Raw genomic sequence first — 22,796 nt, forward strand, 5'->3', positions numbered from 1 at the left:
CCTTATATTCATGATAGCAATTGAATCCCTAGCTATAGCCATTCGTACCGACGAGGACATTAGGGGAGTGTCCTGTGGTCAGCAGATGCACAAATGCGCGCTGTTTGCGGATGACCTTTTGCTATTCGTAACGACGCCAACCACCTCCTTTCCTAACATATGCAAACTTCTGGACCATTTTTCCAGAGCATCTGGTCTGACAGTCAATCTTTCAAAATCCCACATCTTGAATGTGAATATACCCACAGTAGTAGCAGAAAATTTAAAACACGCCTTTCAATTTAAGTGGAGCAGCTCCACAATCAGATACTTGGGGGTAGAACTCACACCTAGGATAGAATCACTTTATGAAGCCAACTTTCCCCCCATGTATAAAAGACTATCTGAGGACCTCAAAAACTGGACAGCTCATGACATCTCTTGGTTGGGGAGACTAAATGCAACAAAAATGACAATCCTACCCAAATTGCTTTACCTTTTTCAAACTCTGCCAATCCCAATCAGAAAAGATCATCTGAAAAAGTTTCAGAGCAAACTGATAAAATTTATTTGGGGAGCGGCTGGTTACTGCTTTTCCAAGAAGGTTCTTTATAGACTCAGGAAACAAGGAGGAATGGGTACCCCCAACCTACTTTGGTATTATCAGGCTGCCAGAATCTCACAAATATCTATAATTTATCCCCTTCCCGCCGACCGTACGCAGATGTGCGTATTCGGCTTTCGGGGGTTATACCGGGATGATACCCGCAGCTGCAGGCATCATCCCGGTACCGTTGTTTCGAGCGGGCGATCGGCTATCCGTATATAACAACCGATGCGGCTAAAAGCCGCTTGGCTGTTATACCGGAGGCCCGGTAAGAGCGGCGGGAGGCCCGGTGTCCAATCGGCTGCCTCCGGCGGCTGTGGGCGGGCTGGAACGAAGCCATGAATGGCTTCGTTCCAGCCTTCTAATTGTAAACGCGGAAGCGACGTCATGACGTCACTTCCCGTTTACTCGGCTGCCAATGGCGCCGAATTTAAAAAAATACACAGTATTCAGAATCGCCGTTTTCGGTGATCTGAATACTTTGAAGTGCAGAGGAGGGATCGGGGGTCTTTTAGACCCTCGATCTCTCCATAAAGAGTACCTGTCACCACCTATTACTGTCACAAGGGATGTTTACATTCCTTGTGACAGCAATAAAAGTAAAAAAAAAAACATTTTTTTTAAACACAATTTATAAGTATAAAAATAAATTAAAAAAAAATTTTAAAGCGCTCCCGTCCCAGAGAGCTCGCGCAGCAATGAAAACGCATACGGAAGTCGCGACCGCATATGTAAACAGTGTTCAAATCACACATGTGAGGTATCGCCGCGATCGGCAGAGCGAGAGCAATAATTCTAGCCCTAGACCTCCTCTGTAACTCTAACCTGGTAACCGTAAAAAAAATTTGAAGCGTCGCCTATGGAAATTTATAGCTACCATAGTTTGTCGCCATTCCACGAGTGCGTGCAATTATAAAGCGTGACATGTTTGGTATATATTTACTCGGCGTAACATCATCTTTCACATTATACAAAAAAATTGGGGTAACTTTACTGTTTGGATTTTTTAAAATTCATGAAAGTGTCCCTTTTCCAAAAATTTGCGTTTAAAACACAGCTGCACAAATACCGTGTGATATAAAATATTGCAACAATCTACATTTTATTCTCTAGATTCTCTGCTAAAAAATATATATATATAATGTTTGGGGGTTCTAAGTAATTTTCTAGCAAAAAATATGGATTTTAACTTGTAAACACCAAATTTCAAAAATAGGCTTAGTCATGAAAGGGTTAAACACGCATAGAAAAACCTGATTGGGTGCATATGGAGAGACAAGCAGTGTCTAAACACACAATCAATTTCCTACTCTGGTGTCCACCTAAAGATCGCCCTCCAATTATGTCCCCAACACTTTCTCAGTCAATCCTCCTCTGGGATGGCCTAAATAACCACCCCTCCATCTCATCAGAGATGACACCACTTGCACACATTTTCCACAATCCAAAATTCCCACCGGGAATGGACATTAAAGCATTTAGTTGGTGGCTGGATCGGTCATTTCTTGACTCCTCATGAGCCAATCTCACTCAGCTACTGCAAAAGCAAGCTGGAAATGCCAGAATCAGAACACTTTAGATTCATGCAGATTTCCCACTTTCTATCTCGATTATGGATCACCAAACCCAGACCACCTACCACAACAACATATGAACAATGGTGCGGTCAAGCGACTGAGTAGAGGGGAGGCATCTCAGTGGTCTACCTGTCACTAGCCTCAGACAAGTCCAAACTCCCATATATGCTGAACTGGGAAAAAGAGACTCTGATCAGCTGGAGTGAGGATAAATGGAATAGAAACGTATTCCGGTCATACAAGCAAATTTGTAATACCGCACTGATCGAGGCAAACATTAAACTGATCACCAGATGGTATCTTGTCCCAGCAAGATTGTCAAAAATTTTCCCTTCTTCATCTCCTTTATGCTTTAGGAATTGCAACAACTATGGCTCTATGATACACATATGGTGGGAGTGCCCGAAAATCAGGGGATTGTGGAACGGAATATTCTATATGATACGCAAATTCACAGGTATTCAAGTCCCTAAGAACCCCGCCATAGCACTACTCAATGAGGAGATACCACGGGTGTCCAAAGCAACCCAATCCTTAATTTTCTTCATCCTCTTAGGCACCAAATTAACCATAGCTAAGGCTTGGAAACAACATAGTGTTTGCATTACAGCAACAAAAAGGAAAATATCGTGGATAATGGCCCAGGAAAAAATAGTAAGCATACTAAAAGATACAGTGGCTAGGTTTGAATCGGTCTGGGAACCTTGGGCTGCTTATGTTGGAACTTAGGAAATCGACTCTAGCAAGGTCATGGCAGAATAGGATCAGCAGGACTGGCAAGACGGGAACACTCTATTCTCTTTTCTTCTTTCTTTCTTCCTTTCTTCCTTCTTTCTCTTCCCTCCTTCTAAACATACTCTTCTTTTATATCTGTTTTTCTCATACCATCTCATGAATTATTATTCGCTATTGAGTTATGTGCAATGAACGCATGATACCTTTAGAATAAGTGCTCCCTGGATCAAAGGACAAGCAATTGTAGGAGGTTTAATAGTTGGATAACATCCTACTAGGTCGGACCCGTAACATTTTATCTTACCGAGTAAACCAACGACATGTTCCAATCAAATCAAACAAAACAAGTTTACTTGAAATAATAGATTGTTGTCCGAAGGATTTTGTTCCACTCTACAAAAATGTTATTTATACGGTCTATGTAACACATACAGGAAACCATTCCTTGTTCATTGCTAAAGTGTTATGTAAGTTTTTTTTTTTTTTATTTCTCTGACTTTAACCATATTGTATGTCATGATACAATCAAAATAAAAAACATCGAAAGTAAAAGATTTTATTACCTTCATGCATGAAGGTAAAAAACTTTGAGCCTTTAAAACCACTTTTATTCAACCTAAACCAAAGGTAAACTGTCAGAAGACAGAAGATCACCTGCCCAGTCATCTGCAGTTGAGTAATATCCTCCCTCACAGCCCTACTAAACAAAGAACAAAATGACAAGGATACTTGTGACATCATTGATCTAATATGGCCACATGACCATATTTGGGCAATGTCTTTTGGACTACTGTCATGTTACAATACCCTTGCGATGCTGGACAAACCGAGTTTTGCTTGAGCCTTAGCTTATTTTTACTTGCCAGTATTTAGACATAGCTCCCAACTGTCCCTGATTTGGAGGGACTGTCCCTGATTTGAAACAATGTCCCTCTGTCCCTCATACCTCCTCAATTGTCCCTCATTTTGGTCTGATCTATATAGCTGTATATAAAATGCACTTTTTATCTATCAAAAAGTGTTTCCCAGTGCTAAACCTTTCATCTGATTTCTAAACTGCTGCATTTGTAAATTCCAAAAGCCAATGTAAAGGAATAGTAGTGGTAAAAAAAAAACACTTGTGGGTTTAAGACCCCATTCACACAGGGACGACTTGTCAGGCGACCTAGTCGCCTCCCGTTCTGTACTATGGAGCCGTTCTAAGGGGAGCGACGCAAGTCGCTCCGACTTAGAAAAAGGTTCCTGTACGACTTCGGGGGCGACTTGGGGCGACTTGCATAGACTTCTATGCAGAAGTCGTTTTGCAAGTCGCCCGGGCATTCGTTTGCAGGTCGCCTCGCTGAGGCGACCTGCAAGTCGTGTTGCCCCTGTGTGAATGGGGTCTAACCGATCTTTTTTTTTTGTAAGACTCTCCTTGAAGGGGCGTGGCAAGGGGTGTGGCCTATGCCTGCATACTTTTGCTGATAGGTGTCCCCCATTCCCATCTCAAAAGGTTGGGAGGTATGTTTAGATGTGGTGGCTGTATTTATTTTATTTTTTGGGCTAAGAACAGAACAATGTCTATTGATCCTGACAGGGTTTCAGTATACTTGTAACTTCCTGTGAGCTCCATTGAAATCTCAAATAATGTTATCAACCTTCAAAGCTATCTTCCATGAACTACAGAACAGAAGGGGGTGTTTGTAGTCCAAATGAGGAGAAACCTAGTGTGACAACACTGCTTCTCCACAGATACAATACAGAGAGTGAGTTTTGTCACCCTAGGACAGGAAATGTAATACTAGCAGGAAAGAAGGAAACTGATGCAGCCACCAGATCCAAGAACCAGTCAATTTCAAAGGCTTTCCTTTTTTTCTTGAGTTTAGATAAAGTTTAAGCATACCTTTATTTTTATCTATTTTTCAGGTTGCTAAGGATGTGGTGCCTGGATCTTATTATCAGTCCATTTGTATGTCTGTGCCTGTATAAGATTTTTTTTTTTGTTAGGTCAAAGTGTTTATTTTCATAAATTGTTATTATGGCACCTTAAATTTTATATCTGTTTGCCAGTAGTCAAATGTGTTGAAAGGAATATAATGGTGAAACAACTATTCCAGAATCAATTCCAGCAGATGTCACCTGAGTGAACTTATTAGATTGCAGTCCATACTATTGATTTGTTCAGAGCATTTAGATTGTGCTAACATTTTCTGCTACAGCATTCTGTTTCTCTGTGCCACGCAATCAATGCCATGGGTAATAACTGCTTTTTTGATGAAGCAAAATTTGCCACTATTCAGTTTTTCTTTAAGTCGCCAGCAGTTTGGAGTTTAAACATAAATAATATGCATGGGCATGGCTATTAACCTAGAACTTGTTGTGCTTTATGCTAAAAATTAACCAGAACAAAATTTCCCAGTTCCTTTCTGCATTATTGGTAAAAGGAACTTAGTCCTATTACTGAATATATTTACATCTCTAAACAAAAATACAGTTTTTGCCTGTTTGTCTGCAGATACTGTACCTTATATACAATGACAATATCTCCATTTAGGCCAAGGATAAAGGTGGATGTATTTAAATCAGAACTCTAGGCAAAAAGCTAGATAAACAAATTGAATACCTATATGGGAGTTGTTTAACGGATAAGTTCCCCTTTCTAAAAAAAAAAAAAAATAATAATAAGCCTGTAAAGCATTTCACCAGTGATCAGCAGATCACTGGTGCCTTGTAGGTCTCCTGCAGATCCGTCAGTGTATCTGTTTTCCCACTACATTCCCATACGGGTAAGCAGATACACTAACAGGAAGAATCATTGAAAACTACAAGCCAACAGCCGCAAAGAATGTGGGAGCTTGTAGTTCATTCACACACAGAGCTGTGTGAATGAATGGCGCGACCATGTGGGTGGAGCCCCGAACAGCCGTACTGATTTAAAAAAGGGGCAGCTAGTACAGGAAACTTCTCCTCATACTGCTGTCACGTGGAGGGGGGAGGGGAAGAGGATCAGGCAGCAACCACCCTAAAAACGGGTGCAACATGTAACATGTACCCAAAAGCTGAACTTATCCTTTAACATGCCAAAGGATTGTTATTCTGTTCATCTAGTCTTGTGATTTACACATCTCTGTCCCAAACAGGGATGAACTGGGTTTAGTCCCAACTCACTCTGAATCCAGTTTCTGAATCCATCTGTCACGAGATCAGGGGCAGATCCAAAGTCTAGTCTCAGGAGGGGCACTGCCAGAAAATACTTTTTTTGGGGGCAATTTATCGGGGAAATGGCTGGTGTTGGCGCTTCAATCATCAAGACACCTTGGTTGTTATGGTGTCAAATAATTGAAGCGCATTATTTCTATTATTACATTGTTATATAAAATGAAATAGTTCAACTCACCTTAATGCAGAATCAGTGGGAGCCCTGAGCGTGTCACTTGCCATGTCGCCTGTCACCAGATGCGGATTGTCACTTGCCACGTCACCTGTCACCAGATGCGGATTGTCACTTGCCACGTCGCCTGCCACCAGATGCGGATTGTCACTTGCCACATCACCTGTCACCAGATGCGGATTGTCACTTGCCACCTCAACTGCTCCCAGATGCGGATTGTCACTTGCCACATCGCCTGTCACCAGATGCGGATTGTCACTTGCCACCTCACCTGCTCCCAGATGCGGATTGTCACTTGCCTGCTACAATTGTCACTTGCTGTGCCATTCTCCTGCTGTGCCTCAGAGAGTCAAGCAGCAGATTACCAGTCAGGCAGCAGAGAGATGATGCAATCTCTCTGCTGCCCGCGGCTGTCTGCAAAGAGAGGGCGGAACTGCAGGGATGCAGGGCAGGCAGTGAGAGATGATGTCATCTCTCTGCTCCCCCCCCGCCCACCGGCTCCCTGATTGGCAGCAACACACCCGTTATCTCACCCACCCGCTCTCTCAGACTCTCACCCACCCATTCACAGACCAAGCCACCCAGTCCTCCTGTTCTCTCACCCGCAGAGCCAGCCGCCCGCGCTCTCACCCGCATTTTCAGAGGAGGCAATTGCCCCATTGCCCCCCCTGGATCTGCCCCTACACAAGATTGCAACATGAGGGGAATGCCCTACCCACTGCTAATTGCTCCAGCAGGAATATGATCATTTAACAGCTTCCAGTGGATTTTGCCAGACTGGGTTCTAACTGAGTTTGGACTGAACTCTGCTCATCCATAGTCCCAAAGCGCACATTGTCGAGCAAAAATAGAGGACATGATTATTCTTTGATTCAGTTTCCCTTTTACTGTTGTAGCCCCCTCCTAGTTCAGAGAAGGCAGCAAGGTAAATTTAGTTAGCTTCTCTGTAAACAGTGGAGCAGGGGTTAATTATGTAAGCTGTTCAGTGTCTCACAGGTTGCTGTTTTGCTACTTCCCCTATCTTCTAGAAACTTCTGGAAGTATAGTGGGAGGGAGAGCAGAATAGGCAGCCTGAATATTTATGGGACTTCGGCCTATCTCTGGTGAGGTGTGCCCAGAAGGTGGAGGGAGAGCCCATAAATAGTCTGAAGCGTGGCTGCAGGGTGCAGAGGTCCAATCCTTCGTGAAGAGACCTCTGTGCAGGGGCTCTGCCCCTGGGGCAGAGAAGAAGCTGAGGAGCCTTTAAAGACATTGAGGTCTCAGCTAGGTTTAGCTTGGAGGTCTACCAAAGACAGCTTGGTCTAGAGACTGAGCAGAGCCAGAAAAGAGTTGGTGGGAGGAAGCCCAAACATTCTGGGACTGAGTAAATAATTGATCCTGCTACACAGAGGGTAAGTGACTGTGGGGTAGTTTATCTCACAAGCCAGTGCAGTGCAGCCAGTACTTGTGCAAGACCACCAGAAGCATGCCATACTGCAGAAAGTGTGCTCACTACAGCCAGGAGTTGTGCAAGACAGATAAGAGTTACGCAAGTAAACCAGGAGAGTACAGTGCAGCCAGAGTTGTGTAATACAGCCTGCGTCTCAGTACAGCACAGTCAGAAGCCTAGCAGTCTATAAATAATGTATTTTCACAGTTCTGGGGTATCCCATGTACCCCATCCCTATCCAAGTTCCTGTTTTCAAATAAAACCCTAAAAGAAACCCCTAGACTGATTCTCGAGCCAAAAGAAGAATGCTGAAAATGCTGTGTGCCGGGCTGTGCATGCTGCGAGTGAGGGAAATAGGCTGCGGCTCCTGTGAGGGTAGTGCCACACTTAAAGGTCTCCTCCCCACCCACACCCCATGATTTGACAGTTAAAGAAGAAGCAGAGGACTGATTAGCTGATCTCTCTGTCACGCTGATATCTCTACCTATCAGCATGGCTGCAGCACACCTCACTGCTTGCATTAAACAAAATACATTTGATGATGTATTACTGATTACAGAGCTGGATTTTTTTATAGTTTGTTTATCTGTTTGGAGTTCAGCTTTGAAGCTGAACTTCAGCCTAAACAAATATTATAAAAATCCATGAGCCATGTGTACTTTGTCTTGAATCATGGTGTCATTTCTGCATTTATTACAGAAATGTGCAGTAATCCAGTAATAAACAACTGCTGGACTTGATGTGTTTCGTGTAAAATGGACTGGTCACTGCCCCTCGTTGTCTTTGTGCATGGTGACTGGTCTTGTACCCACCCCTTTTGATTTTCTGCAGACGGCCTGCACTATGGGTTGACCTACTACAGCCCTCCCACTGCTCCTGTACAGACCAGTATAGCTCAATGATGTTGACAGTGCTACTTTTACAAAGTAATATCTAGGTTTGCAAAGGCATTGGTTGCACACAAGCAGATTTAGTATTATATGTTTAAACTAAGGTTTGTACCATAAATTCTGCTTTAACAAGCAAAAGATGAATCTGTTATGTCTCTATAAACTCATAAAGTGATACATTTTGATGTTTCAAAAATCTTAAAAGGTAACAACTGTGAGAGAAATATATCTGCTGCTATCTGTAAACTCTTTTTGAAGAAACTAGTTCCCTGGGTGCAGTATTGATAGTCTCTCTTCATACATTAGTGTCAAACACAGAACAAGTAGATATGGAGGAGGTGAATTTCGATCTATGTATGGCTGACTTTAGATGCCAATTGCTGCTTACATTGTCTGGGTAGTGACTCATAATTAGCATAGTTGGAGGGTCAGATTGATAGTCCGCTAACTAGAATCTGTGGAGTTGTTGTTGACCATTGCAGCTCAAGTATTTCTTGTGTAGAGATCCCTAATTTTGCAGACAGTGCTTTTATGTTTTTCTTGTCTATATGGAGCAGATAGGCTGCAACCAGTCTAGGTGTTCTTTCATTTCTGAAGTGTTTCTACACTTAATTACTACTTCTGCTGTTAAGTACACTCTAGAGTCAGAAGCATTAGTGTTTTGAATGTTATGAATATTGATCAGCCCAGCCAATGAATGAGGATACATTTGGGACATTTCAAGAGTCTTTTTAGTTACCTGAGCCCTTGGGGATGGTGTTCTAAATTCTATGTATTCATGGATTAGGCCCAGGTGTTGTGTGCTGGATGTGTCGCCCCATTTGAAAGGCCTTTGTATGATTCTGGTCTACTAATAGAAAAGACATACTTTGGTCTTGATGAAGCCCATGCAGCTGTCCTACATTTAGACTAGAGAGAGGATGCTGAGTTACTGGCTGGGGGTGAAGTTGTGGGCAGGTGCAGCGGTGGTGCGGTTGTTAGTCACATCCTCCATGCTTTTTCATGAACTCATTGGGGGCCAAGTGCTGGGTCACATGGAAGGCCTGCCCCACATGGGTTCTTCTGGGCTACGTTAGGCACTTGGTTACAGGGTAACTTTACACAAATACACAATGGGGTACCTTTACTTTGTGCCATTTTCCAGGCTGCTGTGGGGGAATACTCAACCTCAAGGCTGACATCTAATCTTTAGATAAACGTACACCATATACACTGACACTGTTACTATTCTCCAGTTAACTCTCATTTTCTTCACCATAACTTGCATTTTGGAAGGACACGCCGAGCCAATGTCCACAACCACCTGTCCAGAGCTTTCCACTACAATCCCCTGTAGCAGAGTGGGCCCCACTGTGCACTTTGCACTTTGGCTCCACACATGCACTCAACTTAACTCTTGAACCTCTGTACCTTTGTACAGGATGGGAAAACCCTGGGGAGCAATCCATTCCTGTTGCTATGGGAGAAAGATGTAAGGAGTGCTGACAACATTTCCCTAGCTGTTAGAGGCCATGCCATCTGTAACAGGTACTCGCTACTGTCAGGCTGCTTGTTACACTGTTACTCTTGGTAACTCTTGGTATGTCTTCACATTACTCCACTCTATACTGATATCTTCATACCCCAATGTCTTAAAGACCCCCTATGATCTTTGTGTGTGCCTTTTTTTCTGATACCCCTGTTTAACCACTTCAGCCCCGGAAGGATTTACCCCCTTCCTGACCAGAGCACTTTTTACAATTCGGCACTGCGTCGCTTTAACTGCTAATTGCGCGGTCATGCAATGCTCTACCCAAACGAAATTTGCGTCCTTTTCTTCCCACAAATAGAGCTTTCTTTTGATGGTATTTGATCACCTCTGCCGTTTTTATTTTTTGCGCTATAAACGGAAAAAGACTGAAAATTTTGAAAAAAAATGATATTTTCTACTTTTTGTTATAAAAAAAATCCAATAAACTAAATTTTAGTCATACATTTAGGCCAAAATGTATTCGGCCACATGTCTTTGGTAAAAAAAATGTCAATAAGCGTATATTTATTGGTTTGCGCAAAAGTTATAGCGTCTACAAACTAGGGTACATTTTCTGGAATTTACACAGCTTTTAGTTTATGACTGCCTATGTCATTTCTTGAGGTGCTAAAATGGCAGGGCAGTACAAACCCCCCCCAAATGACCCCATTTTGGAAAGTAGACACCCCAAGGAAATTGCTGAGAGGCATGTTGAACCCATTGAATATTTATTTTTTTTGTCCCAAGTGATTGAATAATGACAAAAAAAAAAAAAAAAAATTACAAAAACTTGTCACTAAATGATATATTGCTCACATAGGCCATGGGCATATGTGGAATTGCACCCCAAAATACATTCAGCTGCTTCTCCTGAGTACGGGGATACCACATGTGTGGCACTTTTTGGGAGCCTAGACGCGTACGGGGCCCCGAAAACCCAGCACCACCTTCAGGATTTCTAAGGGCATACATTTTTGATTTCACTCCTCACTACCTATCACAGTTTTGAAGGCCATAAAATGCCAAGATGGCACAACCCCCCCCCAAATGACCCCATTTTGGAAAGTAGACACCCCAAACTATTTGCTGAGAGGCATGGTGAGTATTTTGCAGCTCTCATTTGTTTTTGAAAATGAAGAAAGACCAGAAAAAAAATTTTTTTTTTTTCTTTTTTCAATTTTCAAAACCTTGTGACAAAAAGTGAGGTCTGCAAAATACTCACTATACCTCTCAGCAAATAGCTTGGGGTGTCTACTTTCCAAAATGGGGTCATTTGGGGGGGTTTTGTGCCACCTGGGCTTTCCATGGCCTCCGAAACTGTGATAGGCAGTGAAGAGTGAAATCAAAAATTTACGCCCTTAGAAAGCCTGAAGGCGGTTCTTGGTTTTCGGGGTCCCGTACGCGGCTAGGCTCCCAAAAAGTCCCACACATGTGGTATCCCCGTACTCAGGAGAAGCAACAGAATTTATTTTGGGGTGTAATTTCACAAATCCCCATGGCGTGTTTGAGCAATATAACATTTAGTGACAACTTTGTGCAAAAAAAAAAAAAAAAAAAAAAAATTTGTCTCTTTCCCGCAACTTGTGTCACAATATAAAATATTCCATGGACTCGACATGCCTCTCAGCAAATAGCTTGGGGTGTCTACTTTCCAAAATGGGGTCATTTGGGGGGGTTTGAACTGTCCTGGCATTTTATGCACAACATTTAGAAGCTTACGTCACACATCACCCACTCTTCTAACCACTTGAAGACAAAGCCCTTTCTGACACTTTTTGATTACATGAAAAAATTATTTTTTTTTGCAAGAAAATTACTTTGAACCCCCAAACATTATATATTATTTTAAAGCAAATGCCCTACAGATTAAAATGGTGGGTGTTTCATTTTTTTTTTTCACACAGTAATTGCGCAGCGATTTTTCAAACGCATTTTTTGTGGAAAAAACACACTTTTTTAAATTTTAATGCACTAAAACACACTATATTGCCCAAATGTTTGATGAAATAAAAAAGATGATCTTAGGCCGAGTACATGGATACCAAACATGACATGCTTTACAATTGCGCACAAACGTGCAGTGGCAACAAAATTAATACATTTTTAAAAGCCTTTAAAAGCCTTTACAGGTTACCACTTTAGATTTACAGAGGAGGTCTACTGCTAAAATTACTGCCCTCGATCTGACCTTCGCGGTGATACCTCACATGCATGGTGCAATTGCTGTTTACATTTGACGCCAGACCGACGCTTGCGTTCGCCTTAGCGCGAGAGCAGGGGGGACAGGGGTGCTTTTTTTTTTTTTTTTTTTTTTTTCTTTATTATTTTTTTGCTTTTTTATCTTATTTTTAAACTGTTCCTTTCATATTTTTTTTAAAATAATTTTTATTGTTATCTCAGGGAATGTAAATATCCCCTATGATAGCAATAGGTAGTGACAGGTACTCTTTTTTGAAAAAATTGGGGTCTATTAGACCCTAGATTTCTCCTCTGCCCTCAAAGCATCTGACCACACCAAGATCGGTGTGATAAAATGCTTTCCCAATTTCCCAATGGCGCTGTTTACATCCGGCGAAATCTAAGTCCTAAAATGCTCGTAGCTTCCGGTTTCTTAGGCCATAGAGATGTTTGGAGCCACTCTGGTCTCTGATCAGCTCTATGGTCAGCTGGCTGAATCACCGGCTGCATTCTCAGGTTCCCTGTTGAGACAGGAGAGCCAGAGAAAAACACGGAAGACGGTGGGGGGGGGGGGGCATTCCCTCCCACTGCTTGTAAAAGCAGTCTAGAGGCTAATTAGCCACTAGGATTGCTTTTACATGAAAGCCGACCGCTGGCTGAAAAGAATGATACCAAGATGATACCTAAACCTGCAGGCATCATTCTGGTATAACCACTCAAAGTCGTGAATGGCGTACCTGAAGACAAAAAAATGGTTAACAATAAAGCACAGTAAACGGTAAAGTATAAAAAATTGCATACCTGAAAAGCAAACATGATAAAACATAATAACAATAAAACATTGCAGAATAGAATACAGTAAAAAAGAGCAGAACACCAGAGAGAGAATAGAGAGAGAGAGAACAATAAAACGACAACTATTTTTTTTTATTTTTGTTTGTGTTTTTTTTTTTTTTTTACACTTTTTTTTTGTAACTGTAACTTTTATAACTGTAACCGGTTCCAGGTTCGGGTCTCTCAAAATGCGATGGCATCTTGGGAGACCCTGTGAAAGTGTGTCCTAGTCTGTGCAATGCTGTACCCTACGCTAATACTCAACTAGTGAATGGTAGCGTTCAAAACATTCACCAATGCAAAGACCAGGATTATCAGGACAGGAGGGACAATAATAGCGGGTGTCACGCCTATATCCGCGCTTGCTGCAGACATGACATCTTTTTTGGGGGGGTTCGTTGGGTAGGGGTACTCGGGAGGACATATAAATGCCTCTCATGCAGCCGACTGCATTTGGTTGGGGATGTGAATGGGGGAAATACGGGCGCTGCAGAAGTGGTGGGTTCCCAATTAGGATTGGCGAATGCAGCAGGAAGGGCATTATGGGCACGACGGGCCTGTGTTTGTCTTTTTGGTGGCAGCGGGACACTACTTGTGCTTGCCACCTCACCAGCTTGAACTGCACTTATGGGACTCGCCACGTCACCAAGTGTTACTGCAGTGCTGGTATGACTACGACTGGGGTGTACTAGGCCGCTGGCGCTTGCCAGTTCACCAAAACGCTACAAAAAAAAGTGACAGTGATCGATCGATACTGCACTTGGGTGGGCTGGGCTGGGCCGGGCGGAGGGGCAAAACGCAGGTGCTAGCAGGTATCTGGGCTGATCCCACTAACACTGCGTTTTTGGGAACCCTAAACTGCTGGGGACGCTAGTATAGATCTGATCGGATCAGATATTGATCCGATCAGATACTATACCACTAAGGGAGGTGTACGGTGCGTGCGTGGGTGTTAGTGGTACTGGCGCTAATCTGACGCTGCTTGGGGGTGGTGCTTGCCAGTTCACCAAAATGCTACCAAAAAAACTGTTAGCGATCGCAGGGATCAGGCCTGACTCTGCGAACGCTGCAGTTATGCGTTTAGTGTTTTGTAAGTGACAGTGATCGATCGATACTGCACTTGGGTGGGCTGGGCGGAGGGGCAAAACGCAGGTGCTAGCAGGTATCTGGGCTGATCCCGCTAACACTGCGTTTTTGGGAACCCTAAACTGCTGGGGACGCTAGTATAGATCTGATCGGATCAGATATTGATGTGTTCAGATACTATACCACTAAGGGAGGTGTACGGTGCGTGTACGGTGCGCGCGTAGGTGTTCGCGGTACTGGCGCTAATCTGACGCTGCCTGGGGCGACGCATATCACCGCCGGGCGATCAGGGGGCTAAACCTTTATTCAGTAATAAACGGCGGGTGCCCTGACACTAAAAAAAATAAACGAACTAACCAGCGTCACCCGTAACAGTTATACGGTGATCAGTGGTGAAAGGGTTAACTAGGGGGCAATCAAGGGGTTAAAACATTTATTAGGTAGTATATGGGGGTCCCTGTCGCTATAAAACGCTGACAGCGAACCTAAATATTTACGTTCCTAACTAGCGTCACCAGCGACACTAATACAGCGATCAGAAAAATGATCGCTTAGCGACACTGGTGACGGGGTGATCAAGGGGTTAAAACTTTATTAGGGGGGGTTAGGGGGGTACCCTAGACCTACAGGGGGCTAATACTAACTGTCCTACCACTGCTAACTGTCACAAACTGACACCATGCAGTAATCAGGAAAAAAACAAAACAAAACAAAAAACCTGCTTGCTGTCAGTTTGTGACAGGGGGGGGGGGTGATCGGGGGGCGATCGGGGGGGGATCGGGGGTGTTTAGTGTGCCTGGCATGTTCTACTGTGTTGTGTGTGTATGTTGGTGCACTTACATGTCTTCTCTCCTCGGTGCTGGAACGGAAACTGGCCAGCCGAGGAGAGATGACATCACATCCTCTGCCTCTGTGTACTATACAGAGGCAGGGGATGTTTCTCATTGGCTGGGAGCGATCGCGAGGGGGGGGCCACGATCGGATGGTCTCCCCCTCGTCTCTCAACTCTCCCAGCCAAACGCCGACCGCCGATGGCACCGGGGGGGGGTCCGATCGGACCCCCCGCCCGCGGGAAGGCAATCACGTACCAGGTACGTGATTTTGCCTGCCCGTGCCGCTCTGCTCACGTATATATGCGTGAGGCGGTCGGCAAGTGGTTAATGACTTCAGACCAGGCAGGGGCAAAGTTTCATTAGCTTTACCTAATAATGGTGCAAAAGGTAGACACTTTACAGTCCAACAGACTTCCCTAGTTCCCTAACTATAACTACAGGTTGGTGTGCTGTCTCGGCATACCTGAAAAAAAGCATTTCATAGTCCTATCAGGTTCTCTCACACAAGTGTAAATCCTTCACTGGCATAATCCAGTGCTGGCAACTTCAGGACGAACCCCAAGTTAAAAGTCTCCGTGGCAGGCCATGACAGATGACTCCTGCAGGTCTCTTCTTCTGAAACCATACCCTACGAGTCTCACAACCCAAGGCTGTACTGTGCTTGCAAACTGTCTTCTATGGAACCACTGTGGGCCCCCCGGACTTCCATCGGGGACTCTCTCGGATCGGACCATTGTCCGCTTTATATCACACAGGCAAGTGGGCCAGACCCAGACAGAAAAACCTACCAAAAGACTGGGAGAGCGGGCAAAGCATTAACCCCAACCCTCCCAATTGAGACAGCACCCACTAACTGTTCCAACCGGCTTACAAAGTTAAACCAGGAACTTTCTCAGGCTCTCCTGTCAAATACAACTTGAACCTTGGTCTGTGTTGCGTCTTGGGACTGTGTTGCTACAGGCGAGCTAAGTCAATACAGAAAGAATTTGAAGAGGATTAAAGGTTAGCTCTCCCAGATTTTAGTTGTGCCCCCAGGTCTCTAATGCCGCGTACACACGGTCGGACTTTTCGTCTACAAAAGTCCGACAGCCTGTCCGACAGACTTCCGGCGGACTTCCGGCGGACTTTCGGCGGACTTGCAGCAGACTTTCTAACGAACGGACTTGCCTACACACGACCACACAAAAGTCCGACGGATTCGTACGTGATGACGTACACCGGACTAAAATAAGGAAGTTGATAGCCAGTAGCCAATAGCTGCCCTAGCATGGGTTTTTGTCCGTCGGACTAGCACACAGACGAGCGGATTTCGGGGTCCGTCGTAGTTACGACGTAAAGATTTGAAGCATGTTTCAAATCTAAAGTCCGTCGGATTTGAGGCTGAAAAAGTCTGCTGAAAGTCCGGAGAAGCCCACACACGATCGGATTACCAGCCAGCTTTAGTCCGTCGGCGTCCGTTGGACTTTTGTAGATGAAAAGTCCGACCGTGTGTACGCGGCATAAGAGTGAAACTGCTGATTCATGAGCCAGTCTGATGAGCATATTCGATGTAATGGGACACTCTGATTTTGAATGATTTGTGTAAGAGGGCATTTTGATGGAACAGTTAATGGGGGGCACTTTGATGGGGACAGTTGATGTAAGGGGGACAGTGGATGTAAGGGGGCACTTTAATGGGGACATTTGATGTAAGGGGAAATTCTGATATCGACAGTTTATGTAAGGGGACACTTTGATGTGGGACATTGATGTAAGGGAACATTCTGATGCAGACAGTTGATATAAGGGGGCACTCTGGTGAGGACAATCAATGTAAGTGGGCACTCTCATTGGGACAATTGATAATAGGGGTATGCTGATGGAGACTCTGTAAAGAGGGACTCTGATGAGGACCCCTGATGTAAGGGGGGACTCTGATAGGGACACCTGATATAAGGGGCACATTTAATTGTTTAATCATCCTAATAAAATAAAAGCCTAATATATACTAGCATTCCCTGTTCACTCCTGCACCACTTCTACACTACCTGTCAGATGTTACATCTGGGTCGTGACTTATGATATGGAAGCTCCAAGTTAACAGGGAATGCTTGTTCCCTGCATCTCTGTCACACTGTATGACAGACTGTCAGTGACTCTCACAGTGTCGACATTATGCCCTCCCATGACCTTTTTTTACAGACCCCTCCCCAGACCAGATAGGCTAGGCTACCTACAATTACACAATACATAGTCTTTTCAGTTATATCCACAAAGTGACGGCTGCTAAAATATTTTACTAACACTCTAGCAAAAGAAACAACCCTCAAGTGGATGTGCATGTAACATTATGACGAAGTAAGTGAACTAGGAATATTTAATGTGGCCTATGATGTGATTTGGAGGTAATTTTCAGTGACTTCTAGAGTAAAATAGATTTAGGGTCGCATCAAAGTTTCCCATTAAGAGATTGAAGGTGGAATCAGAATAAATGCTATAGGTTAATGCAATATGCACATTATCATTGTTCATTACAGTATTAGATTATGTAAGTATTCAGTTGTTTTCTTGCTAGAGGTAATGGGAATTACATTAATCCAGTGAATAAACGGGTTTATGAACCACAAATATAAGTGCTAATGTTTCTTTTTGTTCTTCTTTTATTTCTGGCAAGGTCTTTAGAATGACACAGTCAATTAAGCTTTAATATTTTAGCTAGTTTAGTTTTTTTTATTGCTAAACACAAATGTTAGAGCAAACATGTATAGAACTAATCCCTTGGATCCATGTCTGTCATTTAATTTGTTTCTAGGGATGGGCTGAACACCACACAGTTCGGTTCGTCCAGAAAATGCGAACAGGCAAAAAATTTGTTTGAACACGCAAACCCTATTAAAGTCTATGGGACACGAACATGAAAAATCAAAAGTGCTCATTTTAAAGGCTTATATGCAAGTTATTGCCATAAAAAGGGTACTGCCCCAGTGGACATGTATCAATGCAAAAAAAACAAAAGTTTTTTTCAGGAGCAGTGATGTTAATAATACTTAAAGTGAAACAATATAAATTAAATATTCCTTTAAATATCGTGCCTGGTGGGTCCCCTTAGTCTGCCTGTAAAGTGGCTCATCTGCCGCATGTGTTTTACAGTGCCGCAGCAAAATGACATTTCTAAAGGGAAAAATGTCATTTAAAATTGCTTGCAGCTGTAATGTATTGCCGTCTCCCAGCAATATAGATAAAAATCAAGGAAAAATTGGCGTGGGTTCCCCCTAGTCCATACCAGGCCTTTTGGTCTGGTATGTATATTAAGGGGAACTCCATGCCAAAATTTTTTTAAAAAATTGGCATGGCCCCCCCCCCTCAAAATCCATACCCGTAAGTAAGAACCACAAAAGACAGTTTTTGACAAATCCTTTATAAAAAATAAAAAATAACAAAAAATGTGTCCCGTGATGTACATCCATCGTCAATCATGTCGCCTGACGGACCCAAAAAATAGAAAAAATAGAAAAAAACAAAACGAAAATACTTCGCCTCCAGCTTCCCAGTGCCAGCAGCACTCATTCAGGCCGAGACCATGACACTGCCACCAACATGCTTGACTGTAGGCAAGACACACTTGTCTTTGTACTCCTTACCTGGTTGCCGCCACACACGCTTGACACCATCTGAACAAAATAAGTTTGTCTTGGTCTCATCAGACCACAGGACATGGTTCCAGTAATACATGTCCTTAGTCTGCTTGACTACAGCAAAGCAATTTGATGCAGTGTGTGGCGTATGGTCTGAGCACTGACAGGATGACCCCCGACCCCTTCAACCTCTGCAGCAATGCTGGCAGCACTCATACATCTATTTCCCAAAGACAACCTCTGGATATGATGCTGAGCACATGCACTCAACTTCTTTGGTCGACCATGTTAAGGCCTGTTCTGAGTGGAACCTGTTCTGTTAAACCACTGTTTGGTCTTGGTCGCTGTGCTGCAGGTCAGTTTCAGGGTCATGATAATCTTCCTTTAGCCTAGGCCATCTTTATGTAGAGCAACAATTCTTTTTTTCAGATCCTCAAAGAGTTCTTTGCCATGAGGTGCCATGCTGAACTTCCAGTGACCAGTATGAGAGAGTGAGAGCGATAACACCAAATTTAACACACCTGCTCCCCATTTACACCTGAGACCTTGAAACACTAACGAGTCACATAACATCGGGGAGAGAAAATGGCTAAAGAGGTCTCCAGTGGCAACTTGTGAAGCTCTGGTGAACTCCATGCCCAAGAAGGTTAAGGCAGTGCTGGAAAATAATATTGGCCATACAAAATATTGACACTCTGTGCCCAATTTGGACACTTTCACTTAGGGGTGTACTCACTTTTGTTGCCAGTGGTTTAGACATTAATGGCTGTGTGTTGAGTTATTTTGAGGGGACAGCAAATTTACACTGTTATACAAGCTGTACACTCACTACTTTACATTGTAGCAAAGTGTAATTTCTTCAGTGTTGTCACATAAAAAGATAGAATAAAATATTTACAAAAATGTGAGGGGTGTACTCACGTTTGTTAGATACTGTATATATATTGTGAGAGTGAGAGCCCAGGTTTTGGTGAAAATGAGGGTTAAACGGAGGTTCCAGCAGAAGATTTGTGAGCAGAAAAAGCTATGCTTTAAGTTTTCTCTGGATTTTGTAAGTCTGCATTGGGGCTGGAAACTTGAAGATTTCAAAGAGCATTGGGAGGGATGGAGTCTTCAGTCTTGTGTATGTGCTTTCCAGAAGTTCTGCAGGTTGTGTGTGTGTGTCCAGGTGCACACACTTATTATAAGGCAGATCTGAGCATAGCTCAGGGAAGTTGGTGTGGGAGCAGTTGCTGCAGCCAGGAGGGAGATGTGCTATCATTTAAGAACCCAGGAAATATCCTTGAGATGGCACTTCATGTGGGAGAGGTTCCAGGTCAGTGGAATGAGAGAGTTGGGCTAGCTAAGACCCCATTCACACAGGGGCAACACGACTTGCAGGTCGCCTCAGCGAGGCGACCTGCAAACGAATGCCCGGGCGACTTGCAAAACGACTTCTGCATAGAAGTCTATGCAAGTCGCCCCAAGTCGCCCCCGAAGTCGTACAGGAACCTTTTTCTAAGTCGGAGCGACTTGCGTCGCTCCCCTTAGAATGGCTCCATAGTACAGAACGGGAGGCGACTTGTCAGGCGACTAGGTCGCCTGACAAGTCGTCCCTGTGTGAATGGGGTCTCAGAGAGTCGGTGAGACCATAGCTGAGACAACTGCAAGAGAGAGTCCTGGGGACCAGAGGGGACCGTGAGTCTTGGAGGAGTGTGAAAGCCTGGAGTGTCAGGAGAGCCCCTTCTCAGAGGCCAGAAGTGGGCCTGCGCAGCTTTGTACTGCGACCAAGGCTGAGTGAGCCTTGAGAGCCAGCTGGCTTGGAATTTTCGTTTTGTTGTAATTTATGGGAGAAGAACTTTAATTTTTGTTACTATTTAATAAAAGTGGGCTACCATACCCTTAAACTGAAGTTTCTGTTGGCTGTGAACTTACTGAAAACGCATCTACCACTGAGCTAGACATCCCCCAATATCACAATATATATAGATATATATATCTATAGTAAACTGTCTGAATGCCACTAACTTGCCTCTAGCTAACATTCTCTCAAACATAACACAATATATGCCGTGTAAGCAGCCTTATATAGTGTGGGGCGTGGACTTAGCCCCCTGAGCCATGATTGGCTAAATGCAGGTCAGGTGCATGCTTTGGCCTATCATCAGACATCAATGCACTGCAATCTCGCAGTGCATTATAGGGCATTCTGTGGTGGTCAAATTTGCAGTGAACGCCCCATAATGTTCGCTGTTTGGCGAATGGGAAACACCCAATGAACATTGGGCCCATCCCAACTTGTCTCATAATGTATTATGAATAAAGTGAGAGTCCTAGCCGAGGTAACGCAGTTCAGGGTGTTGTTCTACTTGGTCCTTATTTGTATATGGGCCTGGTGTTTCATTCACTATCACTGACCAAGGGAGGTGGATTTGGTAAATTAATAATGCTTTTAGAAATAAAAGTGTTAATAGTTTATTTTTATCAATTAACAGAATGGAAAGGAAATGAACTGAAGAGAAATCAAATCAATATTTGGTGTGACCACCCTTTGCCTTCCAAACAGCATCAATTCTTCTAGGTACACTTGCACACAGTTTTTGAAGGAACTCGGCCGGTAGGTTGTTCCAAACATTTTGGAGAACTAATCACAGATCTTCTGTGGATGTAGGCTCCCGCAAATCCTTCTGTCTCTTCATGTAATCCCAAACATACTAAATGATGTTGATATCAGGCTCGATTCACACCTATGCATGTTGCTTTTGAGCGTTTTTGGAGGGTTTTTTTTCATGCTTGCCACGTTTTTGAGCAGCGTTTTTGCGGCGTTTTTGCCGCGATTTGCGTTTTGCGTTTTTTTTGTTGTTTTTTTTTACAGTTTTTTTTTACAGTCTTAAAAAAAAGTTAAAAAAAAAAAAAAGGCAAAAACGCACCAAAAACGCATCAAAAACGCTGCAAAAACGGTGCACTTGCGTTTTTGATGCTTGTCCATTGAATTCTATTACATGCAAAACGCTGCATTTTGCATGAAAAAAAGTCCCTGACCCTTTCCAAAAATGCAGAGAAACAAAAAAGCATTGATGTGAACATGTTCCATAGGAACCCATGTTAAAAAATTCCCGTGCATTTCTGCAAAATGCAAAATGCATCAAAAAACGCGCTAGTGTGAATGGAGCCTTAGAGCTCTGTGCGGGCCAAACCATAACTTACAATACTGCTTGGTCTTCTTAACGCTGAAGATAGTTTTTAATGACATCGGCTGTATGTTTAGGTCGTTGTCCTACTGTTGTCCAAGAATATACTTGATGGTATGGTGTGATGGATAAGTATCTGCTTGTAATTCTCAGCATTGCGTGCACCTTTGATTCTGACGAAATCTCCAACTCCATTTGCAGAAATGCCACCTCAAATGTGCAAGGAACCTCCACAATGCTTCATTGTTGCCTGAAGACACTCATTATTGTGTGGGTGTGGCGCTGTCCTAATTTGTAAGTCGTGTGTAGTCAAATCCTATGTGTAAAGTCGCATATGAAATATAAGCCAGAATCGCATATACCTAATATATACCAAAATATATACCAAAAATAAACAGCAAAGTGCCCCCCTTTTGTGGTGTGTGGGTGTAGCACTGTCCTAGTCTATAGGAATGCTTTATGAATCGTATGTAACCAAATCCCATATGTAAAGTTGCATAAGAAAAATGTGAACAAAATCGCATATAACAAATCAACCAAAATAAACAGCAAAAGTGTGCAACTTTAACTAGAGTTATTCCATCCACATACAGTGATTAATGTAAAAGTCTTTAGCACATATAAAATAGGTTCAGAGGTGGCTCTCTAATTAGGCGAAATAGGCGGTGGCCTCAGGCCTCGCAGTCATAGGGGCCTTGCACAGCTGGCTAGTTTACCTAATTAGAGAGCCGCCTCTTTCAGCAGCAGAGGTATCCGCCATCACACAGTCCTGTATCCCCTCACTGCTACAGGGAGAGATACAGGCTGCGAGTGAGACGTGTGATCGGAGCTCCGGATCACAGACAGGGAGAGCCGCTCAGTAAAGCTCTGACAGATCTCCCCCCTCCCCCTGCTGCCCGCACAGCCAGACAGAAGAGGAGAGAGAGATTCTGCTCCTCCTCCTCCTGCCCTCTCCTCCTGTGTCTGCCCCGCCCACTCTCCTCG

The sequence above is a fragment of the Aquarana catesbeiana genome, linkage group LG01 (genome assembly GCF_042186555.1).
Source record: "Aquarana catesbeiana isolate 2022-GZ linkage group LG01, ASM4218655v1, whole genome shotgun sequence".
Classification (NCBI taxonomy): Eukaryota; Metazoa; Chordata; class Amphibia; order Anura; family Ranidae; genus Aquarana; species Aquarana catesbeiana.